Here is a 23,611-nt window from a genome sequence, read left to right on the forward strand (position 1 = left end):
ATAACCTATCTCTGAGCTGATTCTTGGATAAGCAGACGTCTCCCTCTCCCAGCAGCTATTTTAATTGCTTATAACTGTATCTCTGTAGGTGGCATCTTGTGCCACATCTACTCTGCCATGCCAACTTCCAATTCATTTGTATTGCAATTATGTGACACTGAGACACACTGCTACCCTCTACTCTTTACTCAACTGATTAATTCTTATTGCGTGCCAGCAACTGGCTATCACTCTCTCATTCACAAATGATCCAAGAAATGTTTTAGAAATGTGAGTCTCTTTGCAGATTGATGGACGGATGAGAGGAAAAGGATTCTACAGGGAAAGCCAGGAGAGTTAAAAAGCCACTGTCTTCTACCTGGGAGTATAAACAAAAATCAAAGATGTATTGTGGGCTTTTGTATTAAATTCTTTTAGGAAATGAGACAATATCAGCAATACCTCTGGGAAGGAGGTGTTCTTTCCAGATTCTGAAGTGCTAACTATAAATTGTTTCCATTTCTCATTGAAATTAAGAACCAGTGATTTTTTTTTTTTTTAGAAAGGAGACTATCTGCCTTGTGTGGATCCAACAGATTACTAGGAACATAGTCAACATGAATCGGTAAGAAAAAAGAAGAGAAAAATAGACAGGTAGCAAGCTCTAAAGGACAAAAACCTAAATGGTACATCACATATGAAACGAACTTCAGAATCATCATTTGTGAGAAAAATAAACAAAATTGCAAATGGTTCTTTGAGTGCAAACATAAAACATGACTTAGGAATAAGTCTATGGTCTGGATCAATGGCTTAGCAGCTAAGAGTGTTTGCTGTGCTTACAGAGAACCTGAGTAAGTTCCCAGCATGTTCTAACAATTACCTTTAACCCCATAGGTGCGCATGTGTGTGTGTGCGTGCGTGCGCATGCACACACACACACACAAAACATGTACACACACACAATTTTTAAAAGCGGGGCATGCAAGGACATGCACATCATTGGACTGTGAATGAAATAGATGCTCTTTAGTCCTTTCGACTAGAGTTTACATTGGCTTTGTCATTGTTAAAAATACCTTGCCTTTCACCATGAATTGAATATATATATATATATATACACACATATATATATATATAAATATACATGTATATATATATATGTATATATATATATTCCATTTCCAGGATAACATCTATATAAAATATGTGTGATATGTTCAAAATATACTCAGGGCAGCACTGTTTGTAACAGTAAACAATGTAGAGTTCAAATACACAATAATATTAGCATGACTTAAATACACTGTCATAGTCATTTCATAGAAGGCATGAAGAATAAAAACAGGCAATACCACACTATAGTGATTAATCTCAGCAATACCACATAGATAGAAAGAGGCAATCTCAGAAGATCCATATGTACTCTAATTTCATTTGCATAAATCTACATAAAGTTCCAAACCAAGACATTTTCTTTAGGGAAGTATCCATCAGGGGCAACTAAAGAGAAAAGAAATGAAAACGTTATTACAAACACCAGAGAAAGTGCTTTCCTTTGGTTTAGAAGGAAATGTATGGTATGGAAGCCACACAGGAAATAGATGCAATATCTTGCCTCAAAGGATGAGTGGTTCTTCCAGCCATCGCTCCATAATTATTCTTCATGCTTGTGTTTGTATGCATTTTTCTCTGAGTATGTACCAATATGAATGTAAAATGCATAAATAGTTTCTAATACATGAATAAGGCAGATGAGCGAGGGAGAAACTCTTCAAAACCAGAGGTAGGAGTTATTGCCAGAAATCAGAAACAGGATCCAGGTACTCTCTCCTAGCAGAACAAAGGAAGATGCTGGGGGTGGGGGTCATTACAGGCCAGTGACAATTAATAGATTGTAGCGAGGGCTTGGATACAGAAGCAAGCCAAAGTAGAAGAAATGAAGATGGAGTCAAGGTCTTCCTCAGGCATTTGGTATTTAACATCCATTACTGAAGAGGAACAGTAGAGGATGGTATGCAGGATAGCAGGAGAAAATTGGAGGATGGCTGGAAGATCTTGGGCATGGAGAGTCGAACACAAGTGTATAAAATCCCTGGAGAGATTCCCTGTGGCTTTGAGCTACTCGTTCATGATATGATTTCATGATAGTCACTTCAAATTGTCAACAATGAAATGCTCTGTCAGTCTCTCTCACTTGCAAGGTAGCTTGTCAAGTACTGTTGAGAATACAGTAAGACAGAAGCAGAAGCACCTTTCCCCAGCAGTTTACACTGTGGATGAAGATTTAGGACAAATAGAATGGAAGGACAGATAAAATAAGCAAGGGTAGACAGGGACAGAGATGATCAATGATACAGCATTTAGTGAGGAGGTAAGAGGGAGAGAAATGATTGACAGAAAGATGATACAGAGATAGATGATATAGATAGATGATTAATTAGATATAGATGTGATAGCTTGACAGTTTGATGATTGATAGATGACAGATACAGGACAATAAACAGATAAATGTATGGAAAAGGATAATAGATAAATAGAAGATAGATAAATATATTAAGAAATTATTGATGGATGGACAATCAATGAATAAATGAGTGGATGAGTGGAAATATGATAGGCAGATAAATTAATGTTAGATGATGATAGATAATAAATAGACTATGAATGGATATATTGATAAGAGATGATAGTAAGTTAAAGATGGATGAATAGATGTGTATATGAATGATAAATATAGATATACAGATTAGATTATTAGACAGATCATAGATAATAGAAAATAGATATTAAGAGATGATTGATAAGTAGATAATTAATGGATAAATGAATGAGGATATAGTAGGCAGATAAATTAATGGTAGAGAGAGATAGAGAGATAGATAAAAATAGACTATGATCAATAGACAGAAAAGGGATGATAGTATATTAAAGATTTGTGACTATATATATATGTATATGTATATATGAGAGATAGATATAAATATATAGATTAAATAGGTTGGTAGATAGATAGATATCAAGTAGGATGTATGGATAAACAAGGAAATAATATGGAGATAAGATAATTTCCAAGAAATCTGATCTGTTTGTGAGAACATATTAAAGTCTTAGACAAAAATGAAGCATTTGCCTTGGAAATAGAAGGTCCTTCATATGTAAAGAGCAGTAAGTAGAAGTCCACTTGGAATAAGAAAAATAACAGAGACGACAGTGGCAGTGCAAGATAGAGTCAATGTTATTCATCATCTAAGTACCATTGAAATAAGTACCCCAAAATAAAAGAATGAAGTTCAGAGAACAACCTCCATAGAGTTAGTACAAGAAGTGATGAAGATCCAGTTTACACTGTTGTGGTACACATGAGCATAAATGAGATGATTCAAGAAATATTGCTCAGGAAGGACTAATTTTAAATGGGTGGAATAAAAGAAAGGGCTAACCTTGTTCTGATGCTATACCTAGAGAGTAAGTGAAAAAGGAAGCCAGGAGGGAGCTCCTGGGTAGGAATATGAGTTCAATGGATGAAGCAAAGAAGTGCAGGCCGACAGGAACCGGATGTAGATCTCTCCTGAGAGACACAGCCTGAATACAGCAAATACATAGGCAAATGCCAGCAGCAAACCACTGAACTGAGAACGGGGCCCCCGTTGAAGGAATCAGAGAAAGGACTGGAAGAGCTTGAAGGACCTCGGGACCCCATATGAACAACAATGCCAAGCAACCAGAGCTTCCAGGGACTAACCACTACCCAAAGACTATACATGGACTGACCCTGGGCTCCAACCTCGTAGGTAGCAATGAATATCCTAGTAAGAGCACCAGTGGAAGGGGAAGCCCTTGGTCCTGCTAAGACTGAACCCCCAGTGAACGTGATTGTTGCGGGGAGGGCGGTAATGGGGGGGGGGGGAGAATGGAGAGGGGAAGCCCAAATAGAAGGGGAGGGGGAGAGGTTGGGGGATGTTGGTCTGGAAACCGGGAAAGGGAATAACAATTGAAATGTAAATAAGAAATACTCAAGTTAATAAAGAAAAAAAGAAAAAAAGAACATACAGCTTGTTAGTTTTGTAGTAAATTCTGAAAGTTGTAAAACTACTACAAAAAAAAAAAAAGACAGAAACCGATTAATCAAACAAAAAGGTCCCATATGGCCATGGGAAATAACATTTACTGTGGAAATTTGATCAGTCAGCAAAAGAGATATTATGCATGCTCAGAGACACAAGAGCTGGACCTCAGGGAGTGGCGACATGCTGTAGTATGAGCTGATCAGTTGGTTAAATGCTTCCCTTACAAGCATAAGGACCCAAGTTCCATCTCCAGGAAGAGTGTAGAGTCAGGTGTGGTGGTGTATATGTGATCCCAGTAGTGAGGTGACTGAGGCAAGTATATCCCTGGATATCTCTGTATAGCTAACCCAGCAAGAGACCCCATCTCACAAAGCAGGGGGACAGCCCTGAAGGAATGACACCAACTAATGTCATCTGTCTTCCTCACTGTTGTGTACCCACATGAACACAAACACGACAGTATTCTTATCAGTGTATTAAAAGATAGGTATGGTTCACAAACCCAATGTGATACCAAGCAGGCAATTGGACTCAATAAAAGATTGAATTATAAAAGAGACTTTATAATTGGGAAGAAAATGAATTGTTAAAATGGCAATGAAATAAAAATGAAATTTTGTGGAAACAACATTCATTTACTAGAAACTATACTTTAAATTTGGGTCCTTTACTGTTCTAACCAGACTGTCAATTAAACTCAAATGTAAAATAAAAGTACTTTCACATTTTAAAAACTCATTTTTTGGAGGCTTCCTGAGGCTAATATATTCTATCAAAACAAGGAAGCAAACCACCATAGGAGAAAATACTATGAAGAATCATTTCCCAGAATGAAGGGAAACCCAGGAGATCTAGGCAGGGGCTGTCTAAAGTGGAAGACATGGATACATTCCAGGGTTTCTGTAACAGGATGTTACAAAGCTATGGTCCAACTTGCTAAAGCACAGCTATTCTATACCGAGCTAGAGAAAGAAGAAACCAAGCTGGGAGCTGTTACCTAAAATGTCCTGATAGATCTTTGCATGGTCCTTTGAATGGGTGCACCATGCCTTAGCTTTTCCTGTGTGATCATGATTCATGTCTGTAGTTTGGACTCAATCATTAATGATGACACTGACTTCTACTCCCTGAGGTGTGCCAGGTAGGATGCTCAATTACTGAGTTACTCTAGAGTCGCTGTATTGGTGAAAACTGCCTTGAAAGCCTGATGTATAGGATTGCCATGGTGGAGGATGGGATGACCAGAGGCTGAGAGTGAACCATACAAGTTCAGGCTCATCGGAAATGCCAAGAATCACAGATACCATACATAAAGGAAATGCAATAAGGATTTACTAATGAAAAATACACAGATTTAAGCTACTACAATAAGTATCCAGCTTATAATTATAAACACACACACATACACACAACTACATATACATACATCACCCAAACACACATCACAAATACATTATGAAGACATATTATGAGCACATCATATAGACATATTATACAAACACAAATATCACACACAAATTCTTCAGCTATTACATACACAGTATACATATATATATACCACATACATATCACATGCACATGCACATCATACATACAACACAGACTGCACACACATCCTACATGTCCCACACACATACCACATAAACATACATCACATGTAACAATGTATGAGCTGATGTAGAAAAAACCTGTGGGATCTGCCTGCTGGTTAAGACGCATTGAATTATAGCAGGAAGAACAACTTGGCAGATAGGCAAATAAGGCTGAAATCCTACTTCATGGATGAAGTGGGTATGTGGGAGCTCAACCATAGTACAGGCACAGCTAGGATGCTTGTTTCTCTGTTCTTCCCACTCCCTTCTTCAGTGGTTAGCATGAAGGATGCGGGAGTTCTAGCCATCACATTCAGTTATGGGAAAGTCCAGAAAACTGATTCTTCTAACACCTTTCTTGGAACTAGGCAGTCTTTCTTAGACTTCTGAGTGGCTTACCTCAAGCCTCACTGAGAAGCTTGAGTCACATACTGTATACTCCATCACAGTAAAGGAACCAATGGGCTTGAGGTTAGGGTCAGGTAGGCAACCTGCATTTTCTGTAGAACCTGCAGGAGGAAATATTCAGGGGTAGTGAGAACTAAGTTCTTGTTTATACCAGCTGGTAACACATGATGTTTAATGTTGTCGATCAAAATATTCAGGCATAAATACATCATTTAGAAATGAAGTCATTCATACCAGCAGAGTCAAAACCAAACCCAGCCATTGTTCTCCAATAGGCAAAAGGTAGAGATGCAAGGGCTTTTCTTCATTCACACGTCTGATTTATCAATGGCAGTAGGTATCCTAAATAATGCCTGTGCAGATATTAATAGAATATTATTAGAATAAAATGACAAACATTTATCTTGGCACCATCATTTAAAATTATAGCCTTTTACATATTATATACTTTGACATTTAATCAATCCTTTGCTGAAGGGTATTTAGATGGCTAAGAAGTTTTGCTGTTGCCTACCTGTTTCATTTAAGACACACAGGTACCTCACACACATTAAATTTGCCTGGGTTTAAGGCAAATTCCTACCAGAGAGCCTTAATGATGAAAATGCTGGTTTAATTGCTGTATCCCTTGTGCTCTACCTGAAGGAGTCAACACAATCTCAATGTTCATTCTACCTCATTCCAAAATCAAGGTTTTAGGGAAGTAACAGTTACCCTGAGAATGGTTTATCTGGAAAATTCTACCATTGATCCATGAGATACCAAAAGTTAAGACTCACTGGGTTGAGCAATTTTGTTTTACTAGATTTGCTGTTCTTCTACCATTTAAAATTAAATAATTTAGGTGTGATTTCTGTGGTATAAATTGCACCAAGAGATGGTATCATCTTAGACTCATTGCTCTCTTCTTTCCATCTCCCCTCTAGCCTTGCCCTTCCTGCCTCCTGTCCCCACCCCCATCTCTTGCTAATGGCAAGTAATCTTTGGAAGCAGCGAGGGCCCTGCTCTTGCTTCTTCCTTGGTTCTTCACTTTAAGCCATAGTCAGCATCTTCCACTCTTTTGCAGGAGCTGAGGGTGATCAGATGATTCAGATCTTCCAGCTTCCCTCTCTGTCCTTACTCTCCTTTCCAATATATAATTTACAACTTGTTCATTTTTACACCATCAACACTTGGGGTTCATTCTATTGTCTAATGGCTCTGCCTTTTCAATGTGGAAAACATTTCTATGTTAGCATTCCACTTTGGTAAATAGGTTAAATTGAGAGACTAAATGCCTTTGTTTCCCTTTTTGTATGCACTTTCCCCCACTTTATAATGGTCTTTCATTTGCAAACAGCATTTGTCATTACAGGAGCAAGGAAATTCATCACTTTCAAAAATTATTTGTGAAAATGGATTTCTAAGTTTTTAACATATTCCCTCTATTATTGTACGGGTAGGAAAGTGTTTTCAATTTACTTTTTTTGATCAAAACCAAACTTGAAAAATACGTTGTATTGCCGGGCCATCTGTAGCAGGCTGCTGTAATCAACCATCTGTTTCAAATTGCTGTTTTGCAAGTACATTCTTGCATTTGCTGTTTTGCATAATTAAGTTCATTAAAGTAACACCCTTGAGTTTTAATATTTAGGGTAATAATTTTGAACTCTGGCATTCTGGAGCACACAGGTTAGTGGGTGGAATTCTGATGAATTGGGCTACTTTATTCCTCAGTGGGTCGACTTAGTATGGGGCAGTCTGAGACCTAAAGCACCATCGTGAGGAAATGCATAGTCTAAGTTCCTATAACCAAAGGATTTTATATTTTAATGATAGTTAGACTAACTAGAAATGATTAAGGAGTGATGATTTATGGCTTCCCACCATCATGGCTTAATATGAGAATTCAGTGAATGTTCATTTGACTTTTGGACACTTTTTCTCACCCTGCTGCTCTCATAGTGGCTCACTCTTTGTGTTGTGTATTGTTGCATCTATAATATTTAACGTGGTTACTATTTTAAATATTTTATTTGATTTATATAAAATGTGGTATTTTTACTTGTACAAGGGATGTGTTATGTTATGCATTGAGATGTGTACAAATATGTGACCATAGTTTTCTTTCATGGAACTGACTGTGTAGTTAGGGTACTGAAGTGTCATGGAACTGACTGTGTAGCTATGGTCCTGAAGTTCCTTTGGAGTGAAGGTTTTGCACTTATCACAGGACTGACTGTTGGCAGCTGCCTCTTGTGAATCTAGCAAATAGTGCCAGATTAAAGGCTTCTAGTTTCCACTCGCAGGAGCTTGAGCTGATGGAAAAGAACTGAAGGGATGAGCGCAGATCTAAGCCTTGTGGTGTATCCTTATTAACTATAATTTAATATTTGGTAATTTAAATAATCTAGCTCTGTGCATCTCACATCATTATTAGTCTGCTCACCTCTTCCTTTTTTGATTTCCATCCACTATGGTCATTTTTCCCTTTGAGTTCACTATGTGACTTTTTTACCTCTGGGGAGTTCTTATAGGTGTGAAGTGTACTCACTTAACCTGTATCCTCGGCAGCTTTTATTGTCATCTTGACACAACTCTAGAATCATCTGAGAAGTAGGAATCCAATTTAAGAATTGCATCAAACAGATCAGCCTGAAGCCATATCTGTGGGAGGTTATCTTGATATATGAGGAATGTCATTGGACCTCACTGTGGGAGGCACCATCTCTAGGCTGAAAGGGTGTCCCAGTAAGCAGAATCCCTCCATGGTCAATGCTTCCAGACTCCTGCTCTAACTTCCCTTTGTGATGGACTGTTAATAGAAGTATAAGATGATCCTCCACTATGTGCTTTAGGTTAGATTTATCACAGCAACAGAATGAACCTAGAACATTCTGGGCATGAATTATGGTAGAAGGAACCCATCAAAGCAAGACTCTTCAGAGCTAGGTGATAACGTAGACACTGGACAAGAAATTGATGCATTAGAGTTTGTGGCTAAGATGTGTTTCTCCCCAGAATTTTTCTGAGTTCTTCAACAGTCCACTGGCTGCATATCTATCCTAGTCTCCCTTTGGCCTCTGACAGTCAGGGGTCACTCTATAGTTATCACTGACAAGCATCCTCATTAAATCTTGGCAGTGGATATTAAAATGCACATTCTTTTACCTAAGGTATGGTGAGGTGATGCATCATATAACCTTATAACTCTAAGGGTTTTCATACTTAATGAAGGTTACACTAACTAGAATAGGCTCGTGTACTTCCACATGTCTGTGATCCTATGTCCTCCGAATATGGAAGCAGGAAGATTGCAAGTTCAAGGCCAGGCTGGGCTGTAGAGCCAAATTCTGTCTCAAACACTCTACTACAAAACAAAAGGCAATTTAGTTCACTCCAATTTAGTGCTTGGTTTCTGAACATGTTTCCTCTTTACTGTTAAACTCTCTGGAAAATTGTATGTAACTCTCTCTGGATGACAGGAGCTGTCTTTGCATGCTCATATATATGTCTTAGTTTTATTGTGCCATCCTTCAATTATTGTTTGGCTAATGATTTACTGAACCATGAATACCACAACTGGAAGGACTTTATCTTACTCATTTGTGGTCAAGGGCTTGTCACATTGTTCAGCTCTGGCTGAGAACATTAGAACTCCTGCAGAGGAGGTAGCTGAAATCTAATTTGGCCATGATACTAGAACTCAGTACCTACCTAGGAAGGTAGACACTCAATTACTAATATAGAATAATCTATTTGTTTAAAAGCTGAGACAAAGCCAAACATGGTTGTTAGTTCATACTGCAACCTCAACATTTGGGATGCTATGGAAGGAGGATTACTCTGAATTTGAAGCTAGCCTGTGCTACACAACAATTCCAGGTTGGTCTGTACAGCAAGTGTCAAGCTACCCTGGGCTACATGGTAAAGTCCACGGGCAAGACCTGCCCAAAATCAAACCAATGAACTGCTGAGCACAGGAATGAGAGGGCCTTACAAGCTTCAGACCTAACTGAGGATGGCTTAGGTGTTGATGAATACCAGAGAAGAGAAATCTAGCTTTTTTTTTAAGGTTGTGGAACCTGGTAGATTGACCATGCTCCAGTGGTTTGTCCCACAGCAGTGACTTTATGGGTAGATACAGACAGTTATAAGATAAAGAAAAATGAACATCAAGTTGGGAGAAATTGGATTAAAGAGGAGTTAGAGGAACTAGTGAAGAGTGAATTTGGCCAAAATATATTGTATGAATTTATGAAATTCTCAAAGAACTAACACACACACACACACACACATACACACACACACACACACACACACACACACACACACACCACACACAGTGTATAAACATCAATCCTAAGGAAGGGAAATGATGTGGCATACAGAACAGGTAAATAACCTGATAAGTGTTGATGTGGTAAGATCATGTGAAATTGCCAGTTTGCTAACTTGAAATTTATAAGGTGTGGTTAGTATATGCTACAGCCATATGGATTGGGAAGGTTTTGGAGGCAAAACCCAGGAATAAATGAAATTAAATCAGGCTAGTTGAGCCCTACCAGTGCGTGCAAGATGCAAAGAGTAAGCAAGTCTCTGTCCTCAGGGAAGATTCTCTCAGATGGAAAAGTATAACTCAGTGTCCTTTACAATAAAACTCAAATGAAATAGAAATAACTTGACAGGCACCCACAAGGAAGCCTGTGATGAACTGTGAAGCAGACCGCAAATCCGGTGAGCTCTTCTCTTCCCAATGGAGATATCGATACTTGCCCATATCTTTCTTAGGATATGAAATGAACAGATATGTAGAGGCAAATATCAAAGGCTCCCAAAGTAGAGGTAGCTGGAAAGTCTCTCTTCCATGTCCTAAGGCAATGTCAGATTTGATTTTCTGAGTCAAGCTACTGAGCACTACTTAATATGAACCACAGGGAAGATAACCACATCTGTCATCAGCAAAGTAGTCTTTTATAAACTAATCATTTCATATCTGTCTGTCTGTCAGTTCTTACTAGTGAGGAAGTATGACTACCAGGAGAGCTAATCATTTTGGAACAAGAGCCAATATTATTTCCATACCCTCACTATTTGGCTTGTGGGAGTCACCCCAAGGATCCAGAGGTACTGATGCCAGTCAGGGTTGATCATGAGTTATTGATCCACTCTATATATTTGCATATGTATTATGATATAACTACCATGTTACTTTGCCATGAGTGGTGGTTATAGATACCGCCGTTTTGCAGATGGAAACACTTAGGCACAGTGTTTCAATTACTGATTTAATGGACTCACTCTAAATATGCCACATGTGGCATTCAAATAGGTTGGTCCCACCTGCCAGATTTTTGCTACAGACCAAAGAAAAGATACTCCTTATTTGGCATTAGCCATGGAAGATAACTTTAATTTCTACGGAATAAAATATTAGGGTACCTTGTGTAGAATAGGGTGTCACAGCTGTAATGATTCCTTAGTGAAGAATCACCAAGGTTATTCACTTATTTAACACCTGAAGGAAATAGAATGATACTAGGAAACAGAAAAATCCAGAGTTATTCACAGAGAAGACAGGTCTGACATAGACAAGAAGTCAGGCATGGGACACGTAAAGGTGAAGTCCTACATGGGGCTCTGTTAATGGTGAATGAAAAATTACATCCATGGGAGTCCAGAATGAGGCAGCCAAGCTCATGGAAAACACCAAGATAGGATGCCGAGGATGCTGACAAGGTCCTAGGTCCTGAGGCGTCCTTCCTCAGCAGCCTTTCCACTGTGCAACCCGAGCTTCTGACTTCAGGCTTTTGACAAGTGCTTCTGTATCTTGGTTTCTAATAGTCCCTCCATGTTTCACCCCAAATACCTATGGCATCCATTTGCATTTTAGTAAACTATAGGATACACACCAAGGCCTTCACACTGACTTACCTGTTTGAGAAAATAATGAAGGAGAAATACCTTATCAGTGGTGTGGAAACTACTTCTCCTGGGAAACTCTGAAAATATTTAGGCCAAGGCTTCCTCATATCCTTAAACCAAAGTGAAGAGAGAAAAGAATTATACTTTTATTTGGAATTCTGCCTTGAAACTAGAAGTCAGAGAAAGTCAGATAATTAATTCCAAAGAGGTCTTGGCAAAAAAAAAATAAGCTTTAGAGGCTGGAGATGTAGTTCAGTTGGTGGAGTACTTCCCAGCATGCACGAAGCCCTGGATTTTCGTTTCAGCACTATATAAACGGGCCATGGTGGAGCACATCTATAATCCCAGAACTCTGGAGGTAGAAACAAGATCAGAGCCTAAGGTCATCCTCAACTGCACACCAAGCTAAGGCCGACTGAGGTGTCTGAGATCCTGACAATCTCCCCAAAAGCAAGCTTTATAGAGATATAATGTTCATTGCTTGAAATTTACCTATTTGGATATACAATGGATTACTAGTGAATTTATCAAGTTGTTTAGCTACTTTTATAATGTGACTTTAGAAATGTCCGTCGTTCCAATAAAGTTCCTATACCTCTTCTAATTAATCTCCATTTTCACTTCCAGCCTGTGCCGTTGCATTTACATTTCTGTAGTTGCCAATGCCTTTATTTTAAGAAAGTCGGGATGAGTCAGGAAGTTCGTGGTTGGATTTTATGTCTCTAGACACAAAGGTCTGAGGTTCTTGCTAAATGGGGTATTTCAGTGTACGGTCTATAGTTTTATTTTCAGCAGCTGTAGAAGAGAGTGGCCTTGGGCAGCTGGATTAACAAAACCAAATATGAATTGCCTTCTGAAGCTGAAACAGAAGGCTGAGAAACTTGTCTTCAAGAGGCGTCGGGATGCTGTGGAGATAGCTCAGTCAGTGAAGTACTTGCTATATTTTACAGAGACCTGAGTTCAAGCCTCATAACCCACAAATAAAACCTAGGTGTGGTAACGTGTTTATAAATCCAGCACTGGGAAGGCAAAGACGGGCTCACTAGCTGTGCAGCCTAGCTTAGTCAGCAAGATCCAGGCTAATCAGGTTCAACATGCCTCAAATTGATAATGTATAGATATCCAACTGAGCTACAACACCAGAGGGTGATTTCTGGCCTCTACACACATGTATACACAGGTGCAGTTATACCCACACACACACAGAGTAGTGTCATCAGAGTGGGACCCTGGTGATCTAACTTGGGAAATGCTGACATCTATTGAACTGTCAATAAATTGGCCCCATATGTGAGGAACTTCTAGGGATAAACAACCTTGGGATGCACAGCTGTACATTGGTTCTCGGCATCTGGAAATAGTTCTATTTTCTGAAGAAAACTGCTTACCCCTTTGAGGAGCCCGTTATAGGTTTCCACTTTAGGCCGGTAGGTTCACTTTCCAATCAGCAATACCCTATTTATTTTCTATCCAAAATCAGTATCTGTTTCAGTCTTGTTGAATCTGAGATCAAGTCTGTCATTTATTGTGTCCAGAAGGACCACACTGCTAGAGTACTGTGGGTTGTTCCGCCATCTACTGAACTGATCATGTGAACACTATCAGTTTAGGTGAAGGGGGTAGAGGGTGATTAAGAACACTGAAATGGCATGTTTCCCAAAAGCTTAGAGGTAGAGATAAATTATGATGTCCCAATATACAGAGCAAGCTCAGGTGGAAGTCCTTTAACATTGCCGGCTGTCTGATGCTAACACAAATGACCTTCAGAAGATAGACCTTTCCACAGAGATAGTGTGGCAACACACAAGGAAGTCAGAGATGTAAGAATGTGCTAGGCGTGACTTATAAGCCCATCATGTGACAGAAGTCATCATAGAAGGAGTTCAGCCAAGCTCACTTTTCATGTTTGAAAGACCCAAGCGAGGCCAGTGTTTGCTGCTTCATAGGATTAGAGCCATGGGAGACAAGAAGAGGCTAGGTCCCAGAGAAGGATGCTTGGCATCTATAGTCTTGACTTTCTGCTACCTTGGAAGAGAAGGGTAGCGAGAAGATAGTTAGTCTGCCTGACTCTGAGAGGTAGGTGTAAAATCTGGATGTGGTGAGAAGTGAGTCTTCTACTTGGAGCTGACGGTGACAGGGCTACTGCTGGGGTCTCAGTGCACTCTGGTGACTTCTCGAATATTACTTCTCTTTTCTTTTGCTTACTCAAGTTTTCATGTATTCTAGGCTAACCTCAACTGGGTAATTAGCTGAGGGTGACTTTAAGCTTCTTATCTTGCCTCCATTTCCCAGGTCCTAGGGTTACAGGCATACATCACCGTGACAGTTTATATGTTACTGGGGATCAAACCCAGTGCTTTGTAAATTCTGAGCAAGCTCTGTACCAACTGAGTTTCATCCCTGGCCCTTGAGTGTGTTGGTTCTTAACACGATACCGACTCCCTTTATTCTTTGTGCTTCTGTCCTATTAGGCATGTGTCTTCGGCTGCTTTCTCTGTTCATTTAATAGTCCCCAGTGAATTGTTTAACTTAAAACAATGGTGACTTTATATCAGCTAGGTGGAAATGTTCTCTTTGCTAATGCAGGGCACTTCCTCGTTTTAGACCTGAGATGCTCAAGCCAGAACAAAACCAGTGACATTTCGGGTATTTCTAAGTGTATATGTCTAGTTAACATGGGAGGCAATAGAGAACCTCAGGTCTCAAGTTTCCCATGAGATATTCTGTCTCCTAATGTCCTCCCAATCTATAATCTCATAAGGTGCCTTTTCTCATCTTCTGTAATGTGACAGACAGATACTGTCAGATATAGGAATCATTGGACCTGGAGGCTTCAGCTATTATGACGGGATGGTAGAGTAGATCATTGTCAGCCCAAAGTGATCAAAGATGCCTGAACTAGGGAAGCAGTCATTGAAATAGACAGGACTTTAAAAGGTCAGAGAGATAAGGACAGCAGATGGACAGAACTGCAGGAGGGACATGCTAGGCAGGGAGCAGATGAACCTGGGACTGTCTGGGGTATGACAGGACAGCCGGCAGATGGGCTGTGCTGGAATGTGTGCCGAGAAACACTGTCATTGACACTAATTACCCGTGATGGAGGTGCTTTGCAAAACATGGGGGGAAATGGCTTGATTTCATAAGACATTTGCCGCAACACAGGACACGTTCATAATGGTTTTCTACATTAAATATGCTAAACTGAGGAACCAGGGAAATGCCTGCAGGATTTCCCCCCATTCTCTCATACATTTTCTGAGCTGGAAAAGTTGGTTGAAGACACAGAACAACACCTGGGCCAATGGCATTTATTCTGGGCACTGCATATTTTCCCAAATCAAAATTCCTTTTTAACATGTGGCGTTGAGAAGTAAAGCCTCGCTTTACCCAGTGATATGGATTTATAATAGAGATCAGCCTTTGAAACTGAAGACTGTGCTATGGACACCACCCATTGTTTCTGCTTGTACAGTGAATGCCCAAACACTGAAAGATGAAAATAGATTGTTACAGATTTAATGCAAAGGGCCTGAAAGGTTTTAAAATGTAGTAGAGAAAAACTGTGATTTTAACATCGTCAGAAAGCGCTCAGTGCATAATTTCACATTTTACCTGAATTAATTTTTCCTTAGGGGTAATCTAGTGCTGGACTTTGCTGATGCAAATATGGACAAGACAGGATCCCAAGTCATAGCTAGTGCAGCATTTAAAGAGTAAGACATGGTTCTGATGGAACTGCTATTATGGAAGAAAAATATGCTTTGGTTCTGAGAACGATATGCATCTGTGATAATCACAAGAGTGGAGAGTAAAAAGCAGCCATGATCTGGATAGATAGATGGCTGGGATAAATGGAGAAAAGAATCCCATTTTTCTGCCCCTTTGTGTTATCTGAAATGACTGACTGACGACATAGTTGAGTGCACAGTGGAGAGAGGAGTCATCTGTTCTCTTAGTTTTTTAACTTGTAGGCTTTTTGTTCCAGAGAAGCAATGTTCTAAGTGGGAGCCCAGTGCCTTTGAATAGCTGGGGATATGGATTGGTGGAACTGAACACAGCTAGCAGGTACCTTCTCTCTCCTGTCCATTAGGGAATTAAGACAGAAGCATAGCTCAGTGTAGAGTGAAAAGTTTTTTGACAAACATTACCCCCATCTCAGATACAGAGGCCACATCCCAGAGCTGGGGAGACCAGACTCTAAGGATATTTGGGTTTTTACTGTGGATTTTGTGTATCCTACCTGCTTCTTCTCCTGTCCTCTGTCCTTGGTCTATATCAGGGATTGGGTCTCTGTCTTGGTGATCATAGATTGGCTAAGAGTGGGTATCCCAACCTCCTCTGTTCCTATGGATAAACCAATACAGAATGACCCAGGAGAGGAAATGGCCTACATTTTGGAGAAATATAAATTTACAGTTGTGACAAAATTCACAAAGGATTGGAAACTTACTCCCTATTGCTAGTGGCCAGAAGTCACCCCAGATTTACACTTCTTCTATCTTTGGGGACCCACAGCCTCAGAATAGAATGCATTACGCAAGGTGGCTTTCCATTTTATTTTAAAACAGATTTATTTTATTTTTAAATCATGTGTCTGTGGGAAAGCGTATTTGTAAATGAGTGTATGTGCCTGCAGAATCCAGAGGTGTTAGAACAGATCTGCAGGAGTCTGAGTATCATCCTGTAATGAGCCACCCAACGTAGGTGTGGGGAACTCAACAGGAGCAAGGGCTCCGCGCTGGTCCCCTCCAGTCCCCAGTGGGAAGCGATTGTTTTTATTTGTTCTTCATTTATAAAGCTGCATGGCTGAGGGCATCACTTGGGCTAACAGTCTCCATTCTGTTCTCATGGCCAGTCATTTTATCCCATTAATCCTTCTGCCACCTCACTCTTTTCCCTTAAGTTCTTTTATTTCCTTGCCATTGCCCCAAGGCCAAATTGAATTTGTCAAGTGTACTTTGTAACTCAGGGCCATCAACTTCGAATGCCAAATGACAGTTTAGTTTTCAGCTTTCAGAAGCCTGGCTGGCCCTAAAACTGGATTTCTCATTTAGGTCTCTGCTTCTCCATTAGTCACTTTGCCATAATGAAGATAGCAGCAGAGACCCTGTTCAGCAGCCACATAAGCTACAAAGTCACATTTGTGAAAACAAATTAAAATTTTATCCTCATTGTCTCCTGGCCCAACACGCCACCATATTACTTTATTTCTCGACTTGGTAGAAATAATTTAGTTGATTGATATAGCAATAAAGATGCATCTCAGACCAACCAAGATAAAAAGCTTGACTAAACTATCTTTGCTCCAGAGTAATCTCTGCTCAAGTTACCAAGGCTCACTTAAATCAGTAAGGCATGGTGTATAAAATGTATTCTCTTTGCAAACTTGAAATGCTGGAAGGAGGTGGTGGGGCTGAGGGAATGTCTCTCTATCTCAGAATATCATTCCTGATTTGGGAGATATCATAGCAACTGATTAAGTGGCTTACTCACTGGTAGGTACTACTGTTGTGTGACTTCTAGGAAGGCATGAATAAATGTCACTCCAGATAAATTGTCAACAGAAGGTCCTCCCAAAATGACTCAACCAAAGCCTACCTGTAGAATCAATGGTGGAATTATTTGGAAGAGTATATGTTTGGATTTATCTATAGGAGCGTGGGCAACTCAATGACTGCAGCATCACTAGAAAGTCAACCCAGCATTGGTGATGGTGTATGGGATCTGTAGTCCTGGCATACTCTGTATGCTTCTCAGAGTCTCCTGTCTTTCCCATAATCATTACTTGATAACTACCCTAGGGGGAAAGGGACTCTGAAAGTAGTATGTGTTTCAGAGTCTTTCTGAAATGTGTAAATCATTACCTCCTTGAATCTTAACAGTCTTTTCTTGAGGATGGAGTGTTTTAAGTATAAAGTTTTATAAGTCCCTGCTCCAGCATGGAAAATTTTAGTTGGCATATTGCTACTGAGCACTTGGTATTTTCACATGTACCTGTGAAGCTATCATGAGTCATTCCTGAGGCAGAAATGAAGACCAGGTTGAGTGCAAGCATTTATGAGTGGGTATAGAAGCAGCCTATAATGGAGTTGAGAAGTAACACAGGCAAGAAAAATCATCAACCGAGGGTTAACTGTTAAATTAGCTGCAGCTACAAAGTAGGTGCTTGGGCTCCATCCACAGCATAGGTTCTAGGAAACATGGCAGAATGAAGAATTGCTACATGAGGCTAGACAATTGAACACCATCTCTTAAGACATTGAGAACTGCCTTGTATTTGGCCATGTGAACTTCCCTAGCACTCCTGGCCAACCCTGTGGGAGAACATTCCTGCAATCATCTCTTCATCCATAAGGAAACTTAATTACACAGTATGCACAAAGACTACTGGCAACACATCGTCATCTGAAGACTCAAAAATAGAAAGAACAAGTCAAATTGCTAAACTCTTTGCTCTCTCTTTTAGTATTAAAAGTTTATTTTTAATTTATGCATCCATATCTTTGTACATATGTCTATATACACATATGTAAGAGCCCATGAATTCTGAAAAAGAACACTGGGACTTTTTGGCGGTAGACTTGCAAATTTTGGTGAGCTGCTCAGTGTGGGTGTTAAGAAGACTCTGGTCCTCTGCAAGAGCAGCAAGCCCTCTTATCCCCTGGGATATCTCTCAGCTCTTATTTTCTCTCCCTTTTATCACTCACTAGGTCCATTTTTATTCCCATCAGCAGTCTAATAAGAGATGTTATTTCATGCTTCTAGTCATCACCTTGCACTGAATGAAATACTCAGACAGACAGGTGGTGGGCAAGGGGAGATCAAAAGAGCTACCTGAATCCAAAGAGCTATCCACAGTCTAGAGAAGATCATGCTTAATCAAGGGTGTCAGTGAGAATCTTTTAAAGCAGGAGAAGTTTAGACACTTCAGTTGAATGGGAGAATAGTCTCCATAGGATATATCATGCATCAAATGCCTTCAATCATGATAGGTTTGCATTGAATATAATTCATTTATACAATAAAAAAAATTCTGTTCAAATCTGTGTCTTCCCTTCCCATCAAAGAAGATCCTCCAGAGCAACTGTGAAGTAGACTTAGAAGCATACGTAGTTTATGGTGCTCAAAATGAAATGACCACAAAGGTGGTGACTATGAAGTGAAGGAGACAATGAGCGAGGTGTAATATCAGACTAGTAGAGGACACTTATTTTTTATATTCCTGACTGCAAGGCCAACAATATAAGAGCCAACGCAAGAGTCTTCAGTAATATTGAATAGCTACAGTTCTCTCAAAAGGAAGCCAGATGTTATATGAGGATGTCAGTCTAGTGTTTATGGACCAGTCTAAGTTTGCATGTAGGTAAGGATTTTAATGTGATATTGAAAATGTTTTAAATATGCTTGCTGAATAGAGATAGCAAAGAAGATTTAGTTTGACGTATCTGGAAAGGGTGGGCTATTTTTCCTTGTCTTGTTATAGCCACAATAAACCCGACAAGAGTAAATTTAGGGCGGAAGGTTTTATTTTGTCTCATAGTTTGAGATCATAGTCCACTGGGGACTATGGTGGTGGGGAAGGCCAGGCAACAGGAGAAAGCCCTTATCATATTCCATTTGGAGTCCAGAAGCAGAGAACTAAGATTGTTGGTGCTCAGCTGACTTTCTTACTCTGTCTAAGATCCCATCCCACAGGATGATGCTAGCTAAAGCTATGGTGGGTCTTCCCACATCAATTAACCTAAGCAAGAAACTCCTGCACAGACGTGCCTAAGGGTTTTTCTTTCAGGCCATTTTAGGTGGTGCAGATTGACAGTATTCAGTGCTATACTAGCTCTTAAAGGCATACGTGTTTGTGGATTAGTCCACAGCCCATGGCAAAAACTTTAAGAGGCCTAGTGGGGAATTCTTCTGCTCTGTTCAGGATCCTCTTGACGGGATATTGAAGCTACAGAGTCTTCGTCTTTCTCTTGAAAAATGAGAAAATTTATGGCTACTAATAGGAGGGCAGCTTTGGTCTTCCACAGTCCCTCTCTAGTTCTATAAGGTACTAGAATGAACTGGAAACTAGAAACATAAAACAATGGAACCAAATGGCTATGAGTTAAAACCCACACAATTATAAATAAAAATAAATGTTTTCTTTCAAAGTTTATTGCCTTTGGCATTTCGTTATAGAAACAAGCTGATTAATGCAGAGATGTAGGGATACCAGATGATTTTCATTGTCAAAGTTGAGTTATTTTTATATGTGTGTGAATCTGCGTGTCTGAGAGACAGACAGAGACAGTCACATCATATGCCCATGACAAATGTATGTATGACTTAATTTACAGTTGTAAGTATATACAATATCTATATGTATTATACAATGTATCAAGGAAATAATGGCATAAATATATCTTTGAAATTGTGAGTGTAAAGAATAGCAGAGAAAACGTTTTTCTACATAGTTCCACCTTTTTCACCATATTCCTACAGTATGTGTTATTATGAAAACAATTTTAGTACAGGTGAAATATACCCAACTGCTCATGAAATAATAATGAGGCTCAGCTTCAAGGTATAAAGTTATATTACCATTCTCGAAGTAGGCACATAGCTCTGGATGTAACGCTTCAAGCAGTATTAGCAACATTTTCTCCCGCATATGAAGATCACCTTCAACTTGGATTCATCTCTGCCTCAGAGTACAGGTTAGTAAGTATAGCTTGTTATATAGATCTCCAGCCTGTCCCTTTTCCCAACATGCCTAACTATATTTTACCCCAAACTCACTATTCCATGGAGTCATTCCACCAGTTTAGCTTAAGGATTAGGCACTGACAATTCATTAGACAACAGCAGTTCCTGGTACCTAGAACATTAGGAGAGGATCAATCCAAACAAACTCATAATTCCCTAGCTAAGAATGGCTGTGTCCAGTTGTAGAGATGGATTATTGGGGAAAGTAGTCACTGCACAAACACGCAGTGTTTGAATCCCCAGAATCCACTTAAAACTAGATGTGGTAGCATGAGTCTGTAATACAGAGATGGGAGGTAGAGACAGTAGAGTCCCCAGAAGTTGGTAGGACAACTAGATTAAAATATCTAGTGGCAAACAACAAGAGACCCCTGTCTCAATTAGAGTAGAACTTGAGGTTGCCCTCTGACCTCTCCAGGCAAGGTATATGAAGGTATATGATTTTAGACTTCTCTCTCTCTCTCTCTCTCTCTCTCTCTCTCTCTCTCTCTCTCACACACACACACACACACACACACACACACACACACACACAAACACACACATACTTACTTACTTAAAAACAACAAAAAAGAAAGGCTATTTTAATACCCCAACTCTACCTTTGGTGGAGCATATGACCAGCAACTGGAAAGGGATGTTTGTAGATGAATATCAAATATGGTTTCTAATGTAAGGGTGGTGTCTAAGATGAGGTGGAGGAAATGGGGGAGTTGCTTAGGTTGGCAATAGTAGAGCTAGGCTCTGAGAGCAACTTGGAATCAGAACAGCCAGACATTTGAAGAACTGGGAAGATCACTGGGGCCTTTCTGCTTCTCATTTCTGTGCGAGCGATCTCTAATGTCTGTCTCTCCAGTCTGTTCTCCTAGTCTGACAATGCTATTTTTAATTCAAATTAGTATTAGTGTGCTTTAGTTCCTTGAAATGGTATTTCTTGAGGAAGGATGAGAGAGTTCAATATTGAAGGCACAAATTTCCCCTTACTGGAAACAAAAGCAAGAGACAAGAGGATAATCATTTTTCATGACTTTATTATTTTATAGGGGAAAAAGTGAACAAAAACAATCCATTGAATATTACATAAGAGGGGTATGTGTTATCTGCCTTTTGTCCTTGTAACCTAGAGAAAAGAGAAACATTTGTCATATTCTGCATGCCACCTGGAAGCCTTTTCCCAGGTTACATACCTTTCCTGGGAGGCTTCAGCATAGATGGAGAATGGAGACAGAGTCTGTGTCACTTCTGAGGTCAGACTCAGTAGCTCTGCATACTACATGGGAAAGGTATTCTATCCTCACCCCTTGGTTCTCTCGCCCATCTTTCTCTCAGAGGTTTACAGAAATCACCTTCACCATATATCATATTCATTCCAATTCTCCAACACCTCCCAGCACTCCCTATCTGAATGCCATGGCTACCTCCTTAAAAGCAAACAAACAATTAAATAAAACAAAACATGGAGTCTGATTTACTTGGACCAACTACTTCTGAGCATAGGCCTAGCATGGTCATATAACTGATGTTGCTTCATTGAAAAAAGTTACCCACTCACAGCATCTATAATTTGCAAATATCTCCCTGGCTACAGATGGGACTTTTGTGTCCTCTTCCTGCTGTTTTCTAGCATGAGACTGTGCAGGTCTTTTGTGTTCTAACATAGTCTGACTTCATATATACACCTGCCCTGCTGTGTCTGGAAAATATCCTTTCCTTAAAATGTCCTACCACAATCGGTGTCTGAAGTCTTTCTGCCCCCTCTTCAACAAAGATCTTTGAGCTTTAAGGGTCGAAAAGGTGAGAACCACATTCCCGTCAGGACTAAGCACTTCAATGTCTCATTTTCTGTACTTTGTCAGTTTGTAGGTTTCTGGGCTAATTGCAACCCACGGTGAAGTGATCACTGTTCTGTGGGTATAGGGGGTGCATCATTAGAAGTAGATTACCATTTCATTCATTTTCAGAATAATTGAAGTAGGTTTTCTTCTGGGTCCATGACCTATCTAGTCTCATGTTCTTGTTCTAATGAACAGTATTAGGTGTAGAGTGGGTCACACATTCCTTTTTAGATTTCATATATGAATACTGTATTTGTATCCTCCTTTCTCCCAATTCCATTCCACCTAACTCCTCAAATTCACCTAACACCTCTCTAATTATTATTGTTGCACACCTACAGACACACACATACACACACACACACATTGAGTCTGTGTAGTGTTGCTCATATATACACATACTTAGGGCTGATAACTTGAGATTGGATAACCTAACAGCAAGCTCACCACTTGAGGAAACTGATTCCCCTCTTTTAGCCACAGTTATGTAACATTTTACATCTCAAAGCACAGCATATAAACACAGGATGCTGTAGTTCTTAGTTGCACTAGCTTTGGTATTAATAGTGTGTATGTAGACACGTGTACAGCCGTGCTTCTGGAGTGTTCATTTCTGTTTTGCTTGGTCTGCTTCTCTCTCTCTCTCTCTCTCTCTCTCTCTCTCTCTCTCTCTCTCTCTCTCTCTCTCTGTGTGTGTGTGTGTCTGTGTGTGTCTCGCCAACTGAAGACTGCACTCACCACTCAATAGCTAATTGAGAAAGACATTAAAAACCTATTTTAATTCGCTAACAAACGAGTCTGATTGCATTTTTCACATGCTATTTGGAAGCATGCTGAAAACATAAATTGATGATTAAAATAAAATAATTTAATCATTAATTAGTCAGTATCCAGTAGATGATTATAGAGCATCCTACATGCCAAATCACATGTACACAAGGAATCCATAGAAGTGGAAAAAATCTTTGAGAGCTTGAGAGCTGTCTTCTTCTATTAATTAAGTACTATGTTCGTTCTGATGTTGAAATAATTAAACACCATAGACTTCAGTGAGGGCTTTTTAACCCTTATTAAA

At 39.7% G+C, this 23,611-nt stretch overlaps 1 protein-coding gene across 1 annotated transcript in view; it reads left to right on the forward strand.

The window, feature by feature from the left end:
• The window catches only part of Thsd7b (thrombospondin type 1 domain containing 7B), a 902,908-nt gene that overhangs the window by 224,387 nt on the left and 654,910 nt on the right, over positions 1 to 23,611 (forward strand).

Source organism: Rattus norvegicus, chromosome 13 (assembly GCF_021556685.1).
Source record: "Rattus norvegicus strain SHRSP/BbbUtx chromosome 13, alternate assembly SHRSP_T2T, whole genome shotgun sequence".
In the NCBI taxonomy this organism is placed as follows: Eukaryota; Metazoa; Chordata; class Mammalia; order Rodentia; family Muridae; genus Rattus; species Rattus norvegicus.